At 46.0% G+C, this 26,045-nt stretch overlaps 1 protein-coding gene and 1 long non-coding RNA gene across 2 annotated transcripts in view; both read left to right on the forward strand.

Annotated features, from left to right (window-relative positions):
* LOC148393803 (uncharacterized) overlaps positions 1-8,060 on the forward strand; it is a 64,702-nt gene extending 56,642 nt beyond the window's left edge. The window contains exons 2-3 of the long non-coding RNA XR_015860115.1: positions 7,110-7,230; positions 7,335-8,060. This is a non-coding gene — a long non-coding RNA (uncharacterized LOC148393803). The remainder of the gene's footprint in view (positions 1-7,109; positions 7,231-7,334) is intronic.
* Positions 8,061-11,602: 3,542 nt separating this feature from the next.
* Positions 11,603-26,045, forward strand: part of slc39a10 (solute carrier family 39 member 10) — a 48,748-nt gene continuing 34,305 nt past the window's right edge. The window contains exon 1 of the mRNA XM_088383963.1: positions 11,603-11,697. The gene's annotated coding sequence lies outside the window, so the exon portion shown is untranslated. The remainder of the gene's footprint in view (positions 11,698-26,045) is intronic.

The following is a 26,045-nucleotide window of genomic DNA, read 5'->3' on the forward strand; positions in this document are numbered from 1 at the left end:
AATTTGGCTGAGCAGAGGAAGGGATGGATGGATGGATGGATGGATGGATGGATGGATGGATGGATGGATGGATGGATGGATGGATGGATGGATGGATGGATGGATGGATGGATGGATGGATGGATGGATGGATGGATGGATGGATGGATGGATGGATGGATGGATGGATGGATGGATGGATGGATGGATGGATGGGGTGATGTTCATAGGTGCCCATGTGTATCACGAGGCTCTTTGTGGTAACACAGCAAGAAGTGTGGCTCCAGGCGTCATTCTCAATAAAACTTGAACACAAGATTTGAAGCTCACACCAAACCAGTCTGGCAGCAGAAAATGTAGAAAGTTTTTTTGCCGATGGCCCTGGCCAGAGAATTTTGACGAGTCTCCGTAAAACACAAAATTCGAAGAAATCCGCTTTACAAGGTTAGCCGGCCGGCATTTTCATCACTGCTTGTATCTTTAATTACATTTTGGTTTCTCAATGTAACCTTTGACTGAGTGAAGCCCGATGTGAGAATTAAGGAATGATGAAGCAAGCGCTCAATATTGTGAACATGCAAACTGGAGAGAAGCGCCAACCTGATACGAGACAATGCGCCGAGTGAAAAGGAAATGGAAAACAGAAGCACAATGCTGTAGCATCCCAATCGGACTGAAATATTACATTTCACGTTGCTATGGAAATGGTTACCATGGTGCGCAATTTTCAAAGCACCAATCACCAAAGTGTGACAGCGCTGCACTTTCACAGCTGTTTACATGTTTATGACTCACGTTTTACCTGAACTCAACATCTGTCGCAAAAGAGTTTATTCCCGTTTAACGTTGCATGGAAAGTGTGGAAAATAATTACACGCGGCAGTACTTCATAAAAACATACAAATAAAAAAACGGACAGCCCTAGTACCAGGAATGGGAATCTATTCTTTTATGAACGCCAATAATAAAAAAAATGCCTTTCACTAAAGAACACAAATACCCGTCTTTTTTTTCTTGCACAAGAAACTAATATCCGGTGCAAGAAGTCACTTTGTGCATTTTTTTTCCCTCAGTGAAAATCAACTCAAGATTCTAATATTATTGAGGTTCTTTATATTGCTTTTCCAAAACCACAAAAATGCTCAGGCCTGCTCATGTAGGTCAGTAGAAGTAAAAACCGGTAGTGGAATGTCTGCCTTCTAGTGGCAAGTGGTGATATTACAACTTAAAACTGCACTTGATACGTATTTGCAGTTCAGCAGCTGGAAATTTGCATATCTGCTGATTAAAAAATAATAATAATAACAGTCTATTTTTTTCCAGAATACAATTCTAAAAGAAAAGTAGATGTTGAAGGATGTGTGTTGGGCAAAGTCCCTCCACATCTGTGCTGGCAACAATAAAACTCCGCATGAACAGCCATCACGGCTCATCAACTATGTTCGGACGTGAAATGAGCTCGGCCTTGATGGATGGCCCGGCGACCCGACGCCGTCACTTTGGGCTCATTCCTCTCCCATTTCCGCTGCAAAGCTACAATTTGACCGCGGGCCCTCGTCGGAGCTGCGCTGTGACAGCTTCGATGAAATTATAAGAGGCCGGGTCAGACGCCGTTTGAACTGCGGGTGAGCCAGTCAAAGGAAAAATTGCTGATTTAATGCATCAATGTCGCCCGACGAGAGAGACGTTTGATAAAGAACGCCGCGATCGGGACTGCTCGAGCCTTTTTCCAGCAGCCGGCACGCAGCGTTCCCCAATCTGAGCCGTGCAATTAACTTGCGTTCGGGACACGGGGTCAGAAAAGCACAAAACACGATGAACAAAAAAATACCTCCAAAAAACCCAGTCGCGTCCTAATAATGTTTGCAATTTTGTGATTGATGTCAGAGAGACAAAAGGCAAATCATGGAATGTTGCCAGCCCGGATACTCGGATACTCTGACGCAATATGAATTTCCGCTCATCTTCGGCGAGACAAATTCACCCGCATAACAATGGCGAGAAAAGCAAGCGGCCGTGAGCCAGGCCGCGTCTAATGTAATAAAGCCAATCAATACGGCTCGTGATTGACATCTCGGCAATCGATTTCCTTCCCCTCGCTCTGGCCGTAACAGGGCTAATAAAATCGTCCGGCGTCACTTTGCACGACAGGTGTCACTTGGAACGGCGCTCCACATCAAGGGAGAGAAAAGCAACGGCGATCAATTCATGTTAATGAGGCCGTTGGAAAGCGCTCTGTTTCTCCTCCACATGTGTCGATGAAGGTCAAGCAAATGGACGTTTTCTCCTGGCCGGCCCGCTGGCCGGCAGAAAGACCAGGCTGACGTTGGCGTCATCTGCTTTCCAATTGGACTTTAGTAAGTGTGGCCGTGTCCCAAAACAAAACTAGAATATAAGATGCGCTTTGAGTGAAGGTCCAGATAGCCAATTTCAACTTGAGACACGGCAGACAAGAAGTGCTGTTGTCTCGCTCCGCTTTCATCTTGAAGCGCTTGATTGGATTGGATGACACTGTTAACACGTATCTTTGACGTCGACAACCGTCAATGGCGCTTAATCATTTCAAGCGAAAAGTGGCATCTTGATTCCAAAAGTCTTTTTTTTTGTAATGACCAGACAAGCAAAAGGCTTGTGTGTTTCTTGAAAGTTCTGAAGCCCTTTTGTGTCCTCTCATAATCTTGTCAACGTGATATTTGCAAGAATCCAACACTATGATGCAAACGTGCGAGATGTCAGCCAAGGCTCCAAAGCCTTCAGGCAACGATCAAAGCCCGAGACCCTGATAAGCCGGTTTGGAGATCCAGCCTCCGCTGCCTGAGGAGAGGCCATCTTGTTTGGTTTCACCCGCTGGATGTGGCAAATATGTTTGAACCTCAGCGGACCTTGGTGTTGGATCGCGCTCATCCGCAACGTGAGCTGCATGAAGTCGCTGACATTTCGCAAACGTGTCATGCATGGGAGAAATATAAAAAGGTGCCTTTGGGGAACCTCAGATCTTCCGACTCCAATTTGCGATCTGGGCGGCTATTTTTAGAGGCGCCGGCCGGCCTGGCTGCCTGCCGACCACCGTAAGGGGGTTCCATTAAGATTAAATGCGTCCGGTCCAAGCGACCTGCACACGTCACATAAAGAAGAGCGAAGGTTGCGGCGCGTGACGTTTATGAGCTGGTTGAGCAGCTAATGAGCATCCCGGGAAGCTGTTTGTTGCTTGTTGCCGGTGTCGGAGAAGCAAGCGGACAGCCCGGGATCCCAGGACAAATGATGGCGCTTTTGTTCACAGATAATTACGCAAAGGCAGGCGCGTGATCCGATTGACTTTCACAATACGCCGTTATTAGCTGCTCTCGCTACATTTGTCTGCGGCAGGCTATTTTGCTTTTGTGTTCATTTGCCTGAATAGAAAGGAAAAACAATCTGAGCTAATTAAATGCAGCAAAGAAAAAGGATGAAGGTCAATGTCATAGCTGTTTAAACTTTTTTTTTTTTTTTTTAAATACTCAACTCTATTTATAGAGCATAACCAGTTTGCATACAAAGTGCCGCCTCCTGATCACTTCTTTGACTTTTGCGGGTATCTTCGGTGAAGTTTGGATTGTGAGAACCTTTGTCACCTCATGCTTGGTGATGTTTGAACGGGAATCTTGATTGCTCAATGGAGGAAGCGAAAGGCTCCGGAAAGGAATGTGTGCTTGATGAGCAGAGTCAGGTGGGCCCACGACGAGTCTCAGCCTCCAGCGGCCTGCTTCCCTTCCCTCCCTCCCTCCATCCCTCCTTCCCTCCTTCAGTCAGACATCCCACCGTCTGCAGCCATCATTGTGCAAAGGACAAAAGCAATGTGTGCCACCGCTGGGAGATAAGCGTGGTGATTTATGAGCGCCCGTCACGACGGCGGCGGCAGGTAAATATGCACTTTGGGACTCGGCCTGCGATTTCCTTACCAATCAAGGAGAAAGTGACGGGAATTTAAAATACGCTCGCCTTTAATTTGGCCGGAGCGACCATTACGTTCAATATGCAGCGTTATCATGAAGTTATAAAACAAGCAAAACACCAACTTGTTTTTTTGTGTTGGTTTTTTTCTCACTCGGAATGCAGCCCAAACAATAACTCGTTAGCGACTGATGATGATGCAGGAGAAAAGTCAAATCAGACAAGTGAAGGTTTGCCTTTGTAAATAGGCCAGAAATTATTCAAAATTATTCAACAGCCATCCCAAATGACATTTTAAAGTAGAAACTTTCAGCAGATGGCCACTTTTAAAAAATAAAGCCATGCCACACGTTCAGTTTGCTCTTTTGAAACGACTCAAAGTTAGCAACCTTAGCGTAGGGATAGTTTTGCACGGCCTGTTTTTGAAAGTCGACCACATATTGGTGATGAGCGCCTCGGCCGGGTCCTTGTGTGATAAATCGCACAGGTCCCTCAGGGAATATACTTTTAGGTGTTTTTGGATTTTTCCAGGCATCTCTTTCCGGATTCCGCCATCGTCCAGAGTGAATGTTTAACAGCGTTTTCTGGAGAATTCTTTGTTCCGTTGAGATATCCTTGGCCCACCCTAGGAAAAAACACGCTCGCTCTTCCAGCGTGGACATCATTTGCGCTGGGTAAAAGCAGTGAGTGACGTCTAGCGGCCGAGGGTCAACGATAGGACGCTGGGAGGGCTCGCAAACAGTCTGCAGCGCCTTTTGATTTCTGCTTCTTGACTTTTAACACGGCACTTAGCAGCGGCGTGACCTGACCTTTTGCTCGCCAAGCGGAATGTCAATTTTCCAGCTGAACTTAAAGGCAGTACAAAGTTTGCCAAGAGGAGGCAAGAGGGCACCGGTTGGAGTCTTTTTCCGTGATGTCATTCTCAATTTGTTTCACGTCAAGCGAGCTTTCCTCGGAGATCGGAACTTGCACCGCACACACTCAAATGACCTCGCGTCTCGGCCCAGGTTGGCCGCATGGACGTTTTCAAAAATCCCAACGTACGTCTTGATGTTTTGCTTGTGGCGTAATGACATCAGCAAGGAGTGTGTTGGAGTCACGCTATCTTGTCTTGCAGTGCTGCTAATGAAGTCCCGGTGGTTTTAGTTTGCGTCTCGTGCTGCTGTTTTTGTCGAACTCCACACGAGCAGCAGATGTTTCATTGAAAAAAAAAAGAAAAGGAAGTTTGGTCCTCCCTGAGTGGCCAACACCTGTAAGCCACACCTGCAGGCAAGTGTCACATCTGGGAAAGCTTCCCTTTGTTTTTTTTGGGCAACTTTGATTTTTTTTTCAGTGACAACAATTGTGAACACAAGTACATACGATTACGGTTATTCTTTTGGCTTGGCGACTCGACTGGTTGTTAGTGGTGCACACATGCGATCCAAATTTGCTCCCCTCCTAAAACTGTCCATGCGCAACACCCACAAAAAAAAAAAAAAGCACCTGCTGTCTTCTATCAAATTCCACATAGAGGAACTCAATTTGGGGGTGCTTATTGTTAGAGGTGCAACTAATATGAATGAAGAGAGAAATAAAAAAAGCGTTTTTGTCTGACAGTTGCAGTTGCAACAGCAGACAGCTGCTGGGTGCCAGGGGAACACCCCCCTCCCCTCCCCTCCCCTGCCCTTCCCTTCTCCACTGCCCCCCTCCTTTGCTTTCTCCCCGGCAGCTTTCTTCCCCGCTCGCCCCTGAAATTCACAAGCAATGTCCTTGTAACTTCTTTCGCCCTAATTTCCTTTCTGCCATCTGTCTTGGAGCAGGTCATGTAAGAAGATGAAATATAAAGGGAGGAGGGAGGAAAGGTGTGTGGGGGGGGGTGACGTCCCTGGTGGGTTGACGGTACCCTGCCGGCCTTAACACGAGCCACCGCTTGTGCCGGTCCAACCTCACCAGCAGCACATTTTGGGTGAAGAACAATGCAACCTACCTTGTTGCTTTTTGCAACTTCCTCTTTTGTAAAAAAAGAAAAAAAAATCATTTAAGGAATGAAGTGGAACACAAAATTATTTTCTTCCAAGACATTGAGGCAGATACGTAGAGGCAGATTTTGACAAGGGAAGAAAGCCATTTTAACAATTCTATTCATGATTAATTATTTATAGATATTCTTATCATACTGCACTTTTTATTCTGGAAGAAAATATATTTTGAAAAAAATATCATTTTGAGTCAGATTTTGACATGGGAAGAAATTCATTTTAACAATTCTATTTATTATTAATTATTTATAGTTATTCTTATTGTACCGCATGTTTTATTCTGGAAGAAAAGATATTTTAGATTATTATCATTTTGTTCTTTGAAAAATTGGACTTCATTAATATGATCATTCTTGTTTTTTTATTCTTTCAGAGGTGTCAAGATGTATTTAATGTTAAGTCACAAATAGTTTTGTGCTTTTAATTGAGGAGAAGTCACTCGTTTATTTTATTGTGTGTCATTGTTTCTGTTTTGACTTTACAGGGACTTGAATGAAATGCTTTTTTTTTTTTTCTTCGTTGATCTACGCCATTCATATTGAAATCTATTGGCCGTCTCTGGGGGAACTTTCTTCCCTTTTGATGGGTGTGAAGTGAAGGGACTCGTCCCTCCAACTGCCAGTCAACACTCTGTGCTCACATCTTGTCGTCCTTGAGGCCTTATCTCTTCTATCCTGACCAAACTGTCACATGCACACGCTCACGTGCACGCCCGCCCGTCTCTGGTTTCACTCGTGGTGGACGTCAGCTCCAGCTGCGTAGACAGCTTGCTGCTTGTCAAGGCCTGGAAGCTGTCCACCTCTGATTATGCTATCAGATGGCCCCCACCAACACAACGCCACCGCCACCCTCCCATTCAAATCAAGCGGAATACAGTTTCATATCAGCCATTAATGTTTTACAAGGCACAAATTGGGTTTGGATATCTATTCACCCTGCGGGCTTTTTCCAATCTCCTTTACAGTGGTGCCGCACCGCTACCTCAGATCTGCTATTCCTGATTTCTCAACTCTTAAAAAAATAGTTGAACTGTGACGGACCCCACACGGGACGATAGAAAATCTGGGATTTAAGAGTTTTGGTCGGAGTGTGTGTGGCGTGCTCCAATCATCGTGAGATTGAAAGAAATCTCCCATCATCGCATGATTTCTTTTTTTTTTCTGCTTGCTTTCTTTCTAGACATAAGGCAAGAACCGCAAACAAAACATTGCAAACATCTCCAGCACATACGGCATGTCCTGAAAAGGGGTCAGAAGAAGTCCTATTTATATCATCCTAGCCCTGGATGATCCGGATTGCCGTGAGTCTTGTAAATGATTGTTCCAACAGATTTTTAGTTTAACAAACAAGACCACTGCTTGACAAGATTATTTTTATCAAAAGCTCCTTTTCTCTGCTTTTTAGCCAGAAACTGCTGGTAACTTGTCTAGTCAGTGAAGATGACGCTCATATTGTGACAGAACCCGATATACTACCGGCTGTGCAAAATCAGTCCACAATACTGGAAAGCGGTTGGCAGCAGATGATATTTGAAAGTTGTTCCCCGTCACAACAAACCGTTGCCGTTGCTTTGCTTTACACAACACAGGCCAGCGCTTGAAGGTGAAGGTGGAAGAATCAATCAATAAAAGACGCCGCAACTCACAAAGTAAAGTTGGCTTCTTGAAAAAAAAGAAAGGAAAAAAATTATTGCAAGGTGGTGAATCCCGCCGTTGTTTGTCTTGGTAAGCATTTCGAAATGCCACCGGCTCCCCTGAAAGCCCGCCGACAGGCTCAGCCGCGGGACTTAAAAGGCTTCCCTCGCCCCCCCTCAAATAATAAATAGAAATCACAATACAGGCAGCAGCCCGAGACTTCTTGCCTTCCTAATTTCACATTCAGGCCCATTATGGCAGAATGTCAATGCATGCAGCAAATCAAAGCAAAGAAAAGACATGGCGCAAACTCACAATTCCATTGATTGGTCCTCCTTTATCGACGCCGGCGTCACCACGGAACGGCGGTTTTGCCGGGAGACAATTATCGAGCGGCAATATCGCACATATGATCAAATGCACCTTTGCCAGAATTGCAAGCTGTGCCTCACCGCAGGGAGAGCCAATAAAACAACATGTTGACTGTCTCTCACAAACATGGACATTTTTGGATGCAGAACTTGGCAAGTAACGTGAGAAAGGAAGCAGGCACACATTGCTGTCTCCTTAATAGCAAAAAATAAATAAAAAACATACAGAAGAAAGCAGCTGCATTGAGTGGGTAGCAATTTGAGCGAAGTAGAGGAGTCGATTGCCGGCGGCTGGCCGTTCACATGGCGGCGGTTCAACAAAGAGCGCCGTGGCCTTTTGGCTGAAGAACACGGGGAGCCGATGCATGCGTGTGCATGCGTACGTGTGTGCTCGTCTAAGTTGACTGGAAAAGTAGTGGGAGGTAAAGTACATATACGATAGGAGGGTTTTCACTTATCTGGAATTAAAGGACAGTGTGGAGAATTGGGGGACAAAAAAACAAATCAAATAAAATATAAGAATAAAATAAAAATCAACAAAATGTAAAAAAGTCTGGAATTAAAGGGACAGTGTGTAGACTTTTTTGGGGACAAAAATGGATATAGTAAATGGTAAAATAAAATTGACAAAAAAATTAATCGAATATAAAAAAGAGTAAGTCAATCGTAGGCCTAGTGAGGGCGAATGTGTGTGGCGCCTCACCGTACGTGCATTTCGCACGCTAAATCGGCACATTGGTGTTTCTTCAGTCTTGTTTACCACAAGTATCTGTAGTTATGTTTGAAGCGAGACTTTGCGAGTTCTGCTACTGATGTCAAAGTGGCTGCTTGAATGACGGGGAAAGGCATGTGTGGGTGCGTGTGTGTTTGTGTCTTTGACAGACAGCGAGAGGGCGTCGGGCATAGCGGGGGTTCAGGCAGTGGCGTTGTAAACAAATGCGAACGCTGACTGATTGCTGGGCTTTGGTGCCAGCCTTTCTTCTTCTTCTTTTGGACTCGGAGGCGTTTTCCTTTGATGGACGAGCAGCGCTCGTGGCCCGGCGAGTCGCTCTTAGATGGCGCGCGATCACAGCGTATGACAAATAGAGCACCGACTCCAAGGACAATTAAAGCTGAGGACAGCCATGAAGGAGTCATGGCAGAACCTCTTTAATGGTGACGCCGCCATGTTACACCCACGCTTGGCAGGGGAAGAAGGACCATCCACAACTTGAGCCTTTGTTTTGTCGAGGCCAAAGAGAATTCCTCTGCACGAGATGCATCCAGAATGGCCGCCATCCTCTTGGATTTTCGGCTTTGTTCCTTTTTCACTCGCTCTTCTGCAATGTTGATCGTACGCATTTATTGTCAGACTCATTCATTCCAAAGATAACATTTCTTTTCTGTTTTTGTTGGCCTATTTGAGTGGGACGCTTTATTCGTGCGTCATTAAAAAGCACCGAGTCATAATTTTGGGCAGTTTGGGAGAAGTCTTTTCATTTGATGGCTTCAATTCCAAATTTCAACGCCAGTGGAAATGGATGCAAACAGAAATTTACCCTTTGATGGTTTGATTTGAAATGCGCGGCGCCAGGGAGGGGAGGGGAGGGTCTGCCTCTCAGAGCTCCTGAAAAATTAGAATGCTAATCATACACAAAGCCAATGATGAAGAGGCCCTCAATTGACGCGCTTAATGTGCCAGCGCTACTTTCTGTGCCTGACACACACACACACACGCACAACAATGGATGTCTCCCTTGTGGCTGAGTTAATGTGGCCTCTTACAAACATCTGATCTGAATTGCATCATGTACTTTTAATGAGGCGCATATTCTCCTCAGTTAAGGGCTCTTTCACAGCCATGGTAAAAATTGCTCAGATGTGGATCATGGCCGTCCGGGGAAAACCTTCTTTGCGTGTCCACGACTTAACAAGTAGTACTTTTCACGTCATGTCGTCTCCAAATGATTTCAGCAATGTGCGGAAATATGTCCAAAAATGATTTTACAGCCAGCAGCAAAGAAGACTCGCCAGTCATTGACAGCAAAATGTGGGAGCAGACACTAAACCAGCTGTTGGGTTTTTTTTGTTGTTTTTTTCGTAAACTGATCATTATTTGTGAGTAAACATTGCACAAATTGAGAACATGCCAGATTTAGTGTGACAAGAACAGGGAGGAACAATCTGCCTCGTTTCAGTCACATTAGGTCCATTCGGGTTCCCGAGCTCCCAACTCGACAGGTGGATAAAAAGCGAGCTCGGCTTTGTACGTCTCCGCCATATCTTACTTTCAAATGTCCACGTCGGCGACGAGAGCGCGACTCGCGTCTTCCGTTTTGACGGCTCAGTCGAGTGGTGCCAAAAGCGGCCTCTTCGTTGCACTTGAAGCTTTTTGGCAAGCCGTAGCATCCCAGATGTAAATCGTTGCTCGCCGGAGGCCGTGCCATGGGCAAATAAAAGCAAAGCAATCGTCACGTAACATTATCTGAAGAAGAAGAAGAAAGCCCGGTTTCTGTTTTAATGCCACTTCAAAAGAAGCTTTGAGATGATGGGTTTTTTTGCGTGTGTTCATTTCCATACATGCGGGGGCGCAGGCGATTTTGTTTGCACACATTCCGTCGCCGACAGAAATATGCTGCACGTTCCGCTACACTTTTTGCCTCTCGCGTTAACACGAGTCACAAGATTGTGCCGCACGGCGCAGCCAGCCAAACCCATTTAGGAAGGCGGCAAAACGGTTCCAGCATTCACTTGAGAGAAAAAGGAAAGTCGATGTCACGCCACCGTACTTAGGAACCACCCACACGTGCACGAAAAGTCTCACGGCTTTGCCGAATTGCCGTTTGTCACCTTGCGAGTGAGACGAAAGCTTGCTGACTTGAGCAGATGGCTGCCGTTTCATGAAAAACTGCGGGAATTTTTCAAAGGCTGTTTCTTTGAAAATGAACTTGCCGACTCGCCGTTTTGTTCGTTACGTGGCCTTCGCCAGAATGTTTCATTTGCCGGAGTTTTGACAAAAGTGGCAGAACTAGAATTTGGATTCATTGTGTTTGTTTAGTGGAAGCTTCTTTCAAAAGTCCCCAGACTACCGTTTGTTTTTTGTTTTATTTTAGTGTTTTAATTGCGACGAGTGGCAAGGCGCGGCGCGGCCTTCTATTTTCGCCACGATCTGCGATTTAATTACATCTTTGGTCGTAAAAATAAATGAATTTAGTTTCCGTCTCACCCTTCCTGAGCTGCCGCCTGCGCTCGACGGCATTTTTAGCAATGAGGAAAGCGGAGCCAAATTGTTACTAATTAGCGGCGGCGGCAACCATCAGGGTCAAGCATCCTCGACTTGACGAGCAAGCGAGCGAGCGAAGGGGCCGTGTGTCAGGTGTGACTTGATATTCAACTTGACTTGATTTGCATTCAAGTGGCGACGGAAGCGACTCTCGCTGGGGCCCAAGTCCGCTTACCGCAACTGCCCACACACGGAACATCTTCAATGAAGGCCACAAAAACGATGTGTCGGCATAAGAGGCAAAATGTGAGATGGAACTCCGCTCTTGTTTTCTTTTTTTTTTTTTTCCATGCTCCACCTGTGGGTCCACCTGTTGTGCTCGCCATGTGCCGTGCCTCGTCCAATCGGGCCCTCGCCTGCCCCGCCCGCCCGCTCACGTCTCATCCAGGTGTTCCTCGTTGTGTCCTCACTTGGCTTGTGTTTAGATTTGTTGGCTTGCTGTCATGGATCTGTTTGTCCCCATGCATGCCACGCTTGTTTTGGTCCTTTCAAGACTTCTGGTGAGTCACTTCCTGTCTCTTGATTCATTCATGTACTGAGTGTACCTTTTTTGTTCTTTTGAACTGAAATGATTTTGTGAGTGCAAAGCCGCCTTGCTTCCAGTCCTCAAGCCTGTCATGGTTCCCACGTAACTTGCCTAAAAGTGCTGTTTGATGACACATGATCAGAAATCCAATCCTGACCGATTTCCCCGGTTGTTTAATTTCACGCTTGATAGCTGGACAAGGCCTCTTGGCAACCCAAATATTTGTTTGCAATCACAAATGCCCGCCTGTTCGTTATGACACTACACAACAAATGGAAGTTCCAGCCTTTAATAGCTACTGGAGGCCAAAGGCTGACAGGTGGCATTGCATTTTTACACATTGGGAGGAATTAGTTGGCTGAATAGGAATAATGATACATTTAAAAAACTCATATCCATAATCATATAGATAAATAATATAATTAATAATAAATGATACAATAAATCATAAAACCAGCTCTGATTTGTTCATTGGAGAATGAATGAAAGTGCAAAACCTTCTGCGTTGCCTTTTGGTCATGTTTTAAAGCGCTTCACTAATGACTCCAAGAAAAGGAGGGAGGGGGTGGGGGGGCCGTTTTGTCAAGTGTGACTTTGAATGTCAAATCTTTAACATTTCCCAAAATGTCAAGGCCTGAAAAACTTCACCCCGAAGGTCACCTGTGGCGTTTGCAATGGCTATTAGGACAACAAAGGAGCAATCTGGAGAGAGCGGGTTCCCGCTGATCGTTTTGTTGGCCACCGCGGGCGGGCGTTTTGCACACCAAGCGTTTTAGCAGACGTACTTAATATTTGGAAGCAAGGCACTTAACCAAATCCTTTACCTCCCTCGGTTTCTGGCTCCTTCACGTGAGTCGAGATGATCAGTTCAGTTGAGACCTGGATTAGCCGGAGAAGAACCGTCCTACCTTGCTCGAGCTTCACCGTTGCATTCTCAGCTGTCTGAGAAATGGTGCCGTGAGAGAACAATAGAACAAAAGTCTTTTTTGTCTTATTTATCAAAGGTTGAGTACATCTGGCCTTTGGCATTTTGTTGCAGCCTTGCTAGAAAACGGTTTATCTTGGTCCTTTGCAACGAGAGCCCGAACCGAGCAAGTAGATATTCCGATTTGCTAATTCCATGGCTACGATGGTGCGAGGTTGCGTTGGGGGGCACAGGAGCGAGCCAGCCAGCCAGCCCTAAAATGGAGCTGGCCCCGGAGGGCTGCGATTGGCCAGCTGCTTCCAGGCCGAGCGAGGGCTCTAAGTGCTTTGACATCTTGATGCCATAAATAAAGGTTAAGCGCGTGGCTGCGTGTTAGGCTAAGCAGGGCTGCGCGCATCCCTCCCTCCCAAGCCAGGAAATGCCCCCCTAATGGTCCGCTAATGCCTTGATTGCATTACGTCAGCATCTCCTCTTTCATTGCGTAACATCTCAAACGCTGGGCCGGATTTTGATGGAGCGATCGTGGCCCCGTATTAGCCGGGCTGCAGATATGAACCGTATTTTTTTTTTCTTGGATGGAGCCTGTTTGTGAAATTCAGGCTTGTAACCCACTAAAAGATGCCCATAGATGGCGCTGTTGCGGATTTGAGATCAGCAGGGCTTTTGAGCGGAGGATGGAGTTTATTAGGCAGTCCAAAAAAAGTGGTTTGTTTGAAAAATGCACCAAAAGTGTACGTGCTGAAAATTCCCTGTATGAGTCGTCATAGCAAAAGCTAACATGGGTATTCCCCAGACATGTCTTGCATAGTTAATGTGGAGGTAATGGATCCACCAAGCCAGAGGTTGAGCTCACACCCAAAGGACTTTGTTAGTGGTGTTAATGACGGTAGCTAAGGGAGCAGGTGGGGAGAGGGGGCGGGGGTCAGAGGTCGGTCTTGCTTTTAGCATCTGGTGGTTTCCGCCCCAGCTTTTGCAAGTACGCATTTTGTAAGTGAAGCTTTTTCTTTGGCCACATGACATCAAATTTTGCAAAACCATTTCAGATGGCCGATCACCGATGACTGAGCGGAAAAGTTCTAAATCAGCAGTGAGTGCCGTCATAGATCAACGTGGGCCATTTGTAATACGCAGGCTTTTGCCTTTTTTAATTAATCGGAACCATCTTTAGTGGCTCGCTAGGTACGCAACATCGGCTGCTTAGTATTGTGGAAAAGCCAATCGTGCTTTTGTCCTTGATTGATGCTTTCTTCATCAGTCCTCGCTCACACTCTTAGTTTGCATGTGCTTGTCATTTCGCGGCGATTTATATTTTTTTTTTGCTCTAATCCCAAAGAGCACGGCAGACAAGGGGAGGGCGAGTTGAGGGAGAATAATGCCGTTTCGGGAAAAGCCTTATTTAATTTACTGCGGGTCGATAGAGGTTCTCCAATTGCCTGCAGCAGATTAATAAGTAAGCCACACGCGCTGTCCATCACTGTCCATCTCCCATTAGGCCTCCGAAATGGAGGCCCAAATTGCTCGGCAAGGTTGACTCTGATGGAAAAGGCACTCTTTTGCTTCCATCTCTGCCGCCATTTATTTTTCCGCGTGGCTTTTGCTGGCCCACGTTTCTCTCGCCGTCAAAGTTGCATTTGATTACAATTGAATCACGTGCAATGTGGAACTTACACCTAACAGAAAATGTGTCGGCTATACAAAGCGGGCAAACGGTTGCTAACAGACAAATTGTGCATGGACTACAAATTGAAAGCGTTTTGATACAGAGGAACTTTTTGTAACAAACCATTTTGCTCATGGAGATAGCATAGCTGCTTCTGATCGGGCAAATTCCTTGGCTGGAGTTTGTTCCAAATGGCTGCTTTGGACCAAAACTTCCTGCTTCATTTTGGGTGTGCATCTTTACCCCCAGCAACAAAACGGGATGCTCAGATTTTCTATTTTCTTCAATTTTTCCTCTTTTTTGGTTGCGATTGAGGCGTTAAAAGACGGAGGCACCAATGGGAGGCGTCTTCATTTGCATAGCTGACTGTCAAAGAAATGAGTGAATAAAAGTAAGAACTCATCAGCGCTGTCACTGCAGATGATTATACGGCAAAGAATGAGAAGACAGAGAAACAAAGCTCCCGCCATGCTGTGCTTTGATGCTTTACCTTTTCCCCGGCGGAATTAAACCATGAAAGACTGTCACTAGAAAGTGAACCAACGCTAAGGAACGGCAGGGGAGGAGGAAGCCGTGGAAAAGGGGCTCACAAAACCGCAATCTGGGAGAAATTAATTGTGATTAACAGTGATTGTACTTTGGGGGGAGAAAAAGTTGTGGAAAAAAACAGCACGGGCGCTCGTCATACCCAAAGTGCTCAAGCCATGTTGGCCCCTTTGGGCAAATTTGGAAAATCGGAATCCTTTCGACAGTGCCTTTGTAAAATGTATGCGGCCAACAATGCTTGACCTGAAATGTCATTATTATACATGCCAGTAGAAAAGTCAAAAGAACAGAACGGCGTTATAATTACGTTCTCGCTCGCTTCCATCATCCGCCACGCGGCGCTTGTTCAATGTCTTCTTGTAATTTGAAAAGTCATGTCGAGCTTTTTCAATTCTTCTACAGCATCTTGTTTTATAATTATCAGCGTGGAAAGCTTATCGGCGTCGTTTTTTACGGGAGGGGAAGTCGTCACCCTCGCACAACGTTGCCAAATGTCAAATTGGAAGAGGATATTGCTTTGGAGATTTCCCAGGACGGACTTGTGTGTAATCTAAACGGACCCCGGGGTTGCCCTGCCAATCGCGTTTGAATTTGCGCACGCAAGGCAGTAATGACTTTTCTGTGTCATCGGCCCAGTTGCCTTTTGCGCAGGCGGGCTCCGTTTAAATACCTCGGCGATTCGAGCGTCCTCGTTTGATGTTGGGATGGGCTTTTAATGCTGTGCCGTGCTGTGCCGCAAATGAACAGGTGCTTTGCAATTAAGTAATGCTCACTCATGTCAATTATTTCAAGGGCAACAAGACTCATTGAGATAATGAAGGAGGAAGACGAGCATGGATAATGTAGATTTCATATATCATTGTATATATGTATAATATATAGTCTGTAGGTATTTTAGTGGGAGATTTAAAGGCATTTGCGTAACTTTAAGGAGGAATTTGATGACAGATTAGCAGCCAGTGTGTGTCGTCCCAAACAAATGATTACAGCCTCTTCGTGTCTCTGCAGAATAATGCAGAAGCCGTTTGCGGGGCCACGCACAACTGACACTACTAAACTTTTATGGGGAAGTTATGGCTGCTCGTAAATTACAGTAAATATGTATCCCGTCCGTCCGGCCGCCGGCTGCAATAACGCTCGGGCATCTCGGCTTGGGTCCCGGCGAGCCGCACCTGCCGCCTGCCATCGTTCAACCGGGCAGGGCGCAACGGGGGAGCCGTTCTTTCTTGTTCTTCCTTGAAAGGTGATGAAATAAAAGCAATATTGTGAGAAGACGTTAATTCGAAGCAGAGCGGGGAACTCTGACGGGACTTAAAGGGCTTGTGGAAAGATCAAGCCACAGTGAGTTCATTATCTCCTGCTCACAACGTTTCTTTCCATAAGCAGGCCGTGCATATGTTGCTCTTTGAAGCTCCTGTGCGTGCCATCAAAGCTTTGAAGGCTTTGCTGTCTCCTCCATCCTATGATGCTTTCCTTAATGCGGCCGGGGAAAGACTTGATTGCGTGTGTCACGGCTTGCCCCGCCCGCAGGAGGAGGAAAAATATTGCATCTTAATGAACATGTACCCGGAGGTCACACGCGTCCCCCCCAGGAGGGGGCCCGCCCCGCCCCGCTATTTGAGAAGGACCGCAAGATTTAACAGGACTGATGCATGCATTCTCGTGCACCTGTTTGTGTGATGTCAAAAAAATAGAGGACGACATTTATACCAGATCCTTCTTGACTAATGTGTGGCAGCGCAAGCACGCCTCTCCGAAAAATAATGACAAAGTCTTGTTCCGGCAGCCAGACAAGACATTATTGTGACATTTGCCGCCGTTGTATAATTGATGAGATGCACAGCTGCAATTCAAGCCGTAACAAATGAGAAAGCAGCGAGTCGGGGATGCGTATCGGTTCAACTAAGTGCTCCTCAAGTCAAAAAATGGAAGCTTTTTCTTTTTTTACAAGCAGGTAACGGATTATTTGCGCCATTTAGCGTACGCCAGCATGATAACGCACGTTCTGTTTTATGAGTACTGGAGAAATCACAGATGAAAAATTGTTGAGCTTAATGCCGCTAAGGGATAAATGATATAGTCCTGGATGAAGTGTTGCCCGCCCTTTTTTCAAGCTATTGTAGCCCGCCGTCACCAGGTGATATTCCCTCCGTGTGGTGCAAATGAGATGTCAAGGCTAAAGAGAGAGAGAGAGAGGGAGAGCACTCCAACGCCATTAAGAAGGAAAAGGAAATGCTCCACTTGCATGAAAGAGCGTCTCCATTCCCTCACGACATACCGCTGATAATGATGCCCATGAAAAGTGTCGGGGCAGAATTAGCATGGGCATAATGGGATTTTTTTTTTTTTTATTAAACATGCTACCTTAGCTACCACAAGGACAGCAAGTAGTGTCCAGGGCCCATTAGCTGCTAACTGGCGGCGTGCCAGCTAGTTTCCCTCCAAACGTTGGGGAAGCAGCACGAGAACAAGCGCAGGAACAAGAAGAAGAAAGGCTGCAATGCAAAGAAAGAGCTGGCTGAATGTTCATGCAGCCGGAATTCAGGGAGACAAAAAGACACAATCATCACGAGCGCATGAAAGAAGTGGAGCCATGGTCTCTGCATCGCCGCAGCTTGGGAATTATATAATAAAATGATCAAATAAAATATAAAGACATGATTAAATAATAAGACATGATTAATTGCAAATCATTTTGCAAATAATCATGTCTTATTATTTCTTGTAAAAGCATAGCCACAAACAGAATGGAGAGTGCGGCGCCAACAAACATAACATCACCAAGTAATTACTCCTCCATAGTTTGGTTTTGAGGCAATCAACACATTGACTGATGCGGATGTTTTCGTTTGTTTATTATTCAGTTTTCCCCCTAATATTGTGGCTTTCTTGTTTCAGAAATAGGCAACATATGATATAATATATAATATAATACAATATAATATAATATTGATAATAAAGCATTCCGATGAAGTGATAGTGTTGTCGCCAAGGTCCATACTTACACTTGATCATCTGATTCGGCTCGGCAGCACATAGAGTAAACTTTTCCTGACCGGTGTTGAGCTTGTTTTATTTGGCATTTCTTCAGCATGGCGGGTGGGTCGTGAAATGTTCCTGTTATTTCCAGGCTGTCTTGCCGCCGCCGCCGGCGCATATAATGAGAACCCGACGCCCATTACCGTCGCTGGAAGATAGCGAGCTGTCACAATGGGCCGAGGCAAATACGGAGCAACCCCACGCTGTCACCAAAATGAAAATAATTACTCGTCAGGGGCCTCTTACCCGAACCTCGTTACTCAGCGGGCAGAGAGGATCCATCGCAAACGTGAAGCTGAAATGACATGAGGATCCATTCCCAGGTGGCTTCTGTTGATCTTCCCTTTGGATTGTTGGACGTTTTGACCACAGGAGGGAAGGGGGAAGAATCTGACCGGCTCGCACCCATTCAAAAAGCAGCCGCCGACCGGATAATAAGCCATCCCGTCCGATGGTGTGGCGTCGCTTTGAGACGTCTCACCAAACTCACCTTTGCAGCCATTAAAGACACGACGACAAAGGGAGGTCCCGTTCCCGCCATCAATAAATGAGCACGCCTCGGCGGCCGCTGGTTATTTTCACCAGCGTTAGAAGGAGCTGCGTGCCCAAAGGTCGCTCCGCATTAACAATCGGCCCTGCCCTTGTCACTCAAAGAATATCATGAAGTGTGTCAGCAAGCTCTTGAATTTTAAAAAAGAACCATTCGCAGATCCAGCTGTTAAAAGCGCGAGGAATCTTTGATTCTAAAGGGGAAAAAAAAAAAAAGGTTGCGTGCCAGAGGAGCATTAAGGAAGGATGAGGCTGATTATTGATTAATGCACTTTCTGTATATGAGCCCATTTTACTTGCCCCCTATATATGTACATGATGTCATATATTGTTGTAAAAGTGCCAAGGAGCATCCCCCTGCCCCCCCCCCTTCGATGAATCGCTGAGGACGCTCAGCGGCTGAGCCATGACAACGAGGTGGTACTCCATTTCCATCTCCATTGTGTGAAAATCCCCTGTAAAAAGCCACTCTGCGCTTTTTATGGACACTTTTCCTTCCTCCTTACACATATACCTGCCACTCAAACTCCATCTGGAAGCCTTAAGACAAAAGGCTCCAATAACACAATTAATCAGCCATGGCGAGAGGTGATAACAAATGGCTGTGAACTCTGAATTCATGATCGCGATTGAGACTCTTGCAAAGGGCAACGAGTGGAATGGCCGCCAGAATGGACGGCACGCCGTCGCTTCCCTATCATGGAGCGACATTTTATATGATCTGGCTGGTTGCGGATGAGAAAAGCCAGCTCGGCCCATTCCTACAATGAGGCTTGAAGTTTTTCCAAAGTCGTTCCTGACAAGTCCGACGGTGTCCGGCTTCTTAAAGTCACCCCGAGCGTATCTCCCGCACAATAATTCAATTTGGCCGCCGCGACGGGAAAGCGTAAAAGCGTAAAGGAGGATTTGGAGCCGACGACACGGCGCGGGGGATTCAACGAAGGCTCGGCTTATCTGGCCCGGCGGAAACAAACGCGATGGCGTCGATGAGGTTCTCGGCCATTACCGAGCTAATAACACGCTGCGTCGTGCGCAATTTGTCTGAGCGCTTATCGGGACCGTCTGGCCGACTCTCGTCATTGGATCCAATCCCGAGCTTTGGAGATTGCGTTTCTTATCGGATGCAAACGTTTCTGCGCTGCCGTGAGAGTGATCAAATCATATTTGCCCGGTCACCCCCTCGAACTTACCTTTTGAAAAGAAGCAAAAGATGAGGTCAGGGGTCGTCTCGGCGGTACTGAAAGGCGGAAAGTTGGAAAAGTGTCATGAACAACATCTGGCCGTGTTTGCAGTAACAATGCATTTGATTTGCCCACACGGCGAGACGAGCGCTTTCATCCGAGGCCGCTGCAGATTTGTTTTCATCTCATTAGATCAGGATGATGATAATTACATGTGATTGTTTGATGAATGCTCCGCCGTCTGCGATGACCTTAAGACAGACAGCAGGAAACCAATTGTGTTTGAGTGGCGGCCGAGCCTGATCGACTCCAAGGGTGGAAGCTTGCAGCCTGGCTAATAAAAAAAATAATGATGAACTATTTCTTTCATTTTATACCTCCACTTTCTTAGTTTTCCTCTGTTTGACATTTACGGGATGGGAACATTCTTCGAGTGACCAAGAAAGCTCTTTTTTTTTTTTCGGAAGCTCGCCCTACAAGTTGAAAGTGACAATTAAGGTGAATCCGGCTTTAATGGCATTCTTCCTCTTGATGCGCCCGCGAGGCTTTCAAAGCGCCAATTAGCTTTTGTAATCAAGTGTCGTAATAATGTCCATTAAAGAAGCTAATAGTTAAAGTGCTGAAGTGAAGCTTTTACTTTGCAATGAGAATTTTTATTGTCTCGTTTATTTATAGACTTGATAGATGTTTACAAGCAAAGTTAGTGTTTGGATAGTTTTGTTGTAATTCTTCCGCACGATGCGCATCCGTCTCTTCGCACATTGCTGCTGGCTGGATGGATTTGAAAATGTGTGTGCGTGTGTGTGTTTGTGTGTATGTGTGCGTGTGCAAGCTTGTGTGCGTGTGTGTGTGTGTGATGCCTCATTTAAACACACTGCGTCCGAGCGCGAGCATCAATCAGCCTCAGTTGAGTGAAAATGACACCTTTACTGTCACTCATCAGCTAATAAGCATCATATTAGCCAAGGCTGTCACTCAGCACAAAGTAATGGCCACGATTTTTTTTTTTAAGTCGATCAAGTAGTTCAAACACAAAACAAAGTTGAAACACTTGAGTGCGTTTTTCCCTATACCTCAACAAAACAATTGTGCAACATTTCGTACTTTGCAGTCAGACACCCGGCTAAAAAAGTCCCTCCAGTGTCCCCCTACAATCAAAATGGCTGACTTCCTGTGTACGTATTTCCGGCTCGGGCGACTGACGAGAGGCGTGCGTATCAAACGTTTTGAGTTTCTATTTTGCCACGTCCCGTTTCCTCCAGAGGTTGGAATGTCGGCGCCGTTCCCGCCGGCTGCAACATTTGTCGAGCTGCATTTGACTGTAAAATCCTGCAAAAGGTCAGCATCTGCTGGCCTTGATTGCTCGCTGCTAGCACGTCCTAGTTAGGCTTAAAAAAAAGAATCCAACTTGTTGTTGGTGGGTCAAGCCTGCAGCGTCGTACGGTGGGCTCGTCTATTTGCGGCAAAACAAAAAGGGCGAGACCTCGCACGTGGTAGTTAGCCCGCGGCGAGGGATGATCGGGCCATTTGATTGGAAGAGACGACATTGAGCCTGAGCACATTTGCACGACGCTTAAACGGCGTGGATAAGAGCGCTCGATCGCTTTGCGGGGAATCTGACGAGATTCGTCTTGGCGGCCGTTTGTCGAGCATCAGCACGTGACGTGGCTTTTACTCGTTGATCGTGCCGCTGACAGACGACGGGCGACATTTGTACAATTGCAGAGTGGCTCCCACTTGTCTTTATCTGAGCTGTAATTCACGGCGCCCTTCACATTTGACTTTGTCTCTGGCGGGAGGCTGTTTGTTATTCCGCTCGCGCCGGTCTCGCCCCCTGCCAGCGTCTCGCCCCCGTCCCGCGCTCTCATTTCCGAGGCACTGTGGAAGTCATAATGGAGCGGTGACGAGGTAAATAAGCGGCGACCTGGCAAGTTGGGCCTTATTTCAGCCCTCAGAGATGCTTTGCGCCCTCTGAAAGTTGAGCTACACGACGGCCAATCAGATGCGAGTGTGGTTTTTAGGATGCTCATTAGACAAGGTTGGCCCTCACGCTGGTGGTGTGCGTTTCCATCAGAATCCTTGACATTATCCCGTGATATTTCTTGCATCCATTCAGCCATTTCTTCTCAGAGTGAAATGTCATTGGAAATAATTGTATTTGTAAAATAAATCGATTCAATTACCGTAATTATATCAACATTTTTTAAATGTATATTTTTTTCTTTCATCGAGAAATGACCTGGCCCATCTGTCCAGTTTAAAAAAAAAAAAAAATCCAACCATAAATAAATATTGTCATTGGTTAATGAAGAAATGAAGCAATGCAGATGTTCCCGAAAAGCCACCGAGAGTGACAGATAGAACGGCATCCGTTTTTTTTTTAACCTCCTGTCCTGAACATGACATTGGCCACGTTTTATTTGAGGATTTGGCTCACCCGCTGTCGAAGCAAGCATCCGTGACGGCGCTCTCTGCGGGAGGGAGCCGCTCGTATGGCTCCGCTGTAAAAACTTCCTTTGCACTCCTGCAGCCATTCATCTGGACCCAAACGGGTCGGCATGTTTCGTACCTACGTACAAAGGAAGGCTAAAGAGCGGCGGTGGATGCATGCTTCTTTGCCCAACAGGAAAACTTCAAAGAAGAAGAAAGACACGTCGCACTCTTATTTGCCTTGAAAATCTTTCTTCCAGTAAACTTTTGCAACTTTTAAGCCATCATCAACTATCAAGAGAGTTATTTTTGACAGCTTGTCACAGCGTCCCGAAGGGAGCGGCTATTAAAAGTCCACTGTTGGGATTTTTCCTTTTTTTCTTCTTCCCTTGCCCAAAATGGGAACATCTTTGCTTGTTCCCTTGATTTCAAGTCCCATTTTCTCACGCTTGAATTTCACACAGATGCCTTCCACTAGAATTTGTCGGTGGTAGACTTGGCCGATCCGAGACCGCTTTGAAGTCCTTTGCAGTGTCGCAATTCGGCTCCTTGTCACGGAAGCTTCTCCTCATGCTTTATTGAACGCTCGATCTCCTCGTCGGCTGCGTCCGAGCGCGACAATCCGTCACCCTGAGACAAAAAGAAGTTGATCCCAAACGACAAGCGTGATCTTAATTAGCCCAAGTTGAACGCGGAGGCCACGGAGGCCGCCAGACCTTGACATCATATCCCGGGTTATAAATATCTCCAGGTTGTCAAGTTGTTTTTGTTTCACTCGACGGCACCTCCTCACGTGGCTAGCGTGTGTTTTCTGCCTTGTCGACACGCATCACGTCCCTGTCGCGCTCCTTAATGCGTGAATGATGATCTTGCCCCCGCAGCTGGCTTGCAGCGAGAAGACGGCCGGCCAGCCGGCCGGAGGCTCTGAGCTGAGCCGGTTCCGGGCGGGCCCCAATTAAGCAGAAGCGCCGCTTCAACTATGGACGGGCCAAAGGCTGCAATTTGTCAGGTGTATCTAAGATGGCCTCCTCATCCCTCGTGGAACGTTGCTACCAGCTGTTTTCTGAAAACGCCCCTTTGGATGTCACGTGTGATCCTAACCCTTACATGCGGAAGGGCGACTGGATTTCTTTTGGTTGGCTGCTTCCGAGGTCGTCTTCCCGTATCTTTTCAGGCAGGACCTGTTTTGTTCAATGTCAGAGTCAGTTTAGTTGGAAGACCACATAAAAAAAAAAACACTTAAGTCAATAAAACGTTGGCAGACACGCCTACCAAATTCACGCTTTCCAAATAATGTGAGCGGCTTAAATGGTATTTTAACCAGGATGATGATTCAGACGAGCAAACAAATATTCCCTTTGTTGTAAAGTGAGCCCCGCTAAAACCAAATGACAAGAAGACAAGCAGCATCAAGCGTTGTGTTGTACAGGTAGTTGATGGACTTTTTTTTTCCCCATTCATTTGCCCCCAAGCAGCAGGAAAACATTGGAGTTAGTAATGACATTAATGAGGCTTCTATTCCGTGGGCACGCTGTCTTAATGAACGCTATTAATAACTGGCGTGTTTTCCTGCCACTTGCTGTCAGCCACGCTGAAGCAATGAACGTTTGCGGCTCATCCATCAGCGCAGACTGACCGCTGTGGCGGACGCCAACATCTGGAAAGGCGAGCAAACGGGAAGGACCACCTGCAGACCGGCTTCGGATGGATCGGAAGGCTCCCTCGAAGAGAACTCGGCCATAGATTTCGTTGTGGTGATTCCGGGCGACAAATTTCATTGGACGATTGTGGAGTCTATTTTGGGCAAATGACACTTTGGAAAGTAATACGAGTTTGCTTTGTTGCTCTGGATGACTTTTGAATCTCAATATCCGCCTCTTATTTCGGAGCCTTTTGAATCACTTCCCTGTGTTGTCTCATTAGTCTCCATGAGCGCTTAAGGCGAGAGAGACGGTAATTGGAACTCATGTGTCGGAAAATAATACAAATTACTCTCCGCGAGTCTATATTTGATCCTGAAATGAAGCGCATCGATGTAGATTTGGGGAAAAAAAACAAACAAAAAAAACACGGAAGGTTGGTGTCGGGGCTGAAAAACAAAATGGATGGCAAACTTTCCTATGAACATGTTTTATGCCCTCCATTTGAAAGCGGTCTGCACTTAAAATAGAACACTCCCCAAATTATACGTTTGCAGCTAATATTACAATAATATGAATTAGTCATTGTACCATTTATCAGCAGTGCATTAGTGTTAATAAATTATTAACAAGTGTCGAGTTCGTTTCCAAAAGGAACGTCTAATAGCAGGGCTTCATTTCCATGATGATTGGCTGGCCTCCGCGTTCTTCCTGTCTTAGTCGTCAAAGATTCTTTTCTTTCTTTTCTCTTTGTTTTCCCTCATGTTTAGTATTACCACAAAAAAGTTATATATAGATGAATAGACAATAATAAAAATATATATAATTGTAATAATGATCATCTCATTATAAATAGAAATAATATAATACCTAATAATAAATCAAATATCTAGGAATCTGGAGGTGGCCAAAGGTAAAATAGGAGCAGTCACGTTTGTTTACAAGTCTGGCAACCCCATTTTGGGCGTTTGTTTTTTCTTTTCAAAGCTGTGGCCTTGTCACCTCCACTTGGGAGGCGTACGGGCCATACTCTAATCTGTCTCACGGCGTAACACAGTCGAGCGATCCATCGGGGAGCCGCGTTGGCTTTTTTTTTTTTCTTGGACGGGGCAATTTTGCCAGGGAGATGGCCGACGTGATTGAGGTGTCAGCTGTTGACGTGCCTGCATTACGTGAGCAGCAGGTGGTAATGGAACTCGGCTTTCCTTTCATTTCAAAAAGAGAAGTGAGAGGAAAAAACCTCGCACGTTGCCAGGCTATGAAAACGTTCCACCGCCAAAAAACTAGGACACGCTCGTGCCAAGCCGGCGTGCGTTTCATCACAAAATGAAACGGTAAATGCCGAGAGTCCACCGTGCGTCAGTCACGCTCCAGCGTTAAAGCCAATACGTATTTGACATTTCAACAAAAGGGGTAGATGATGACAAGTTCTTTTTCATTGTTTTTATTCAAGTACCCTACTTGTGCAAAATATTTCTTCCACGGCCCCATGAAGGGAAATGCTCAAGTGGCTGCTGCAGAGAAGGTGAGCGAAAACTCTTCAGACAACATGCTCTGTTGTTCACCTTGATATGTGCCTCACTTGACATGATCATTTATATTTGAAAAAAAAAAAAAAAGCTTTCCTCCATTTGCCCCGCCCGTCCTTCTCATCAGAATATTATTTGGGTCACAATTCGCTTTTCTTTGGTCGGTGCACTTGACCTTAACACAAAGTCAATTTGCTCTGCGGCCTCTCCAAACTCATCTGAGAAATTGGAAAGGACCTTCCAAAGCGTTTCAAATGAGCCTCATGTGAAAAGTTCCCACATTTCAAATTTAAAAATAGATTTGAGGAGCACGATGGAGCCCGAAGGTCACAATCAACTTCAGCACCTAGAAAATGTCATGTTGACCATAATTGGCCAGATGATCAACGTTTGTTGTTCTTTCCTGCTCGTTCGTCTTAGTTTGAAAGAAGTGCCTGACTCGGGACATTTTCATGGGCAATTCCGTTTTTTCAATGGTGGCATTAAAGACGGCAAGTCCAACAGGGGTGTGTGGACTTTTGATGATCACAAACGCTTTGGTGGGATTGGCTTCCTTTGCACCCGGTCGTCATAGCAACGAAAGCCCGACGGGCCGCAGCGAAACCGTAGCGCCTTTTTTCTTCTCTGGCGTCAGGTGAAAATGCCTTTTATGCCTTTTATGTCCACTAGTTTGTTTGTGTTTTTTGGCAGACCTTGCTTTAATTTAAAGGCTTATACATCTTTGAGCTCGGACGTAGAATTTGTAATTCGCGAAGCGCATGCTAGGCCAGGTTGGGCCATCTCCTGCAAAAGATCAAAAGGTCGCGCCGCTTGTCGTGCAAAA

This window comes from Syngnathus floridae, chromosome 8, assembly GCF_059516105.1.
Source record: "Syngnathus floridae isolate MCC-2025c chromosome 8, RoL_Sflo_1.0, whole genome shotgun sequence".
Classification (NCBI taxonomy): Eukaryota; Metazoa; Chordata; class Actinopteri; order Syngnathiformes; family Syngnathidae; genus Syngnathus; species Syngnathus floridae.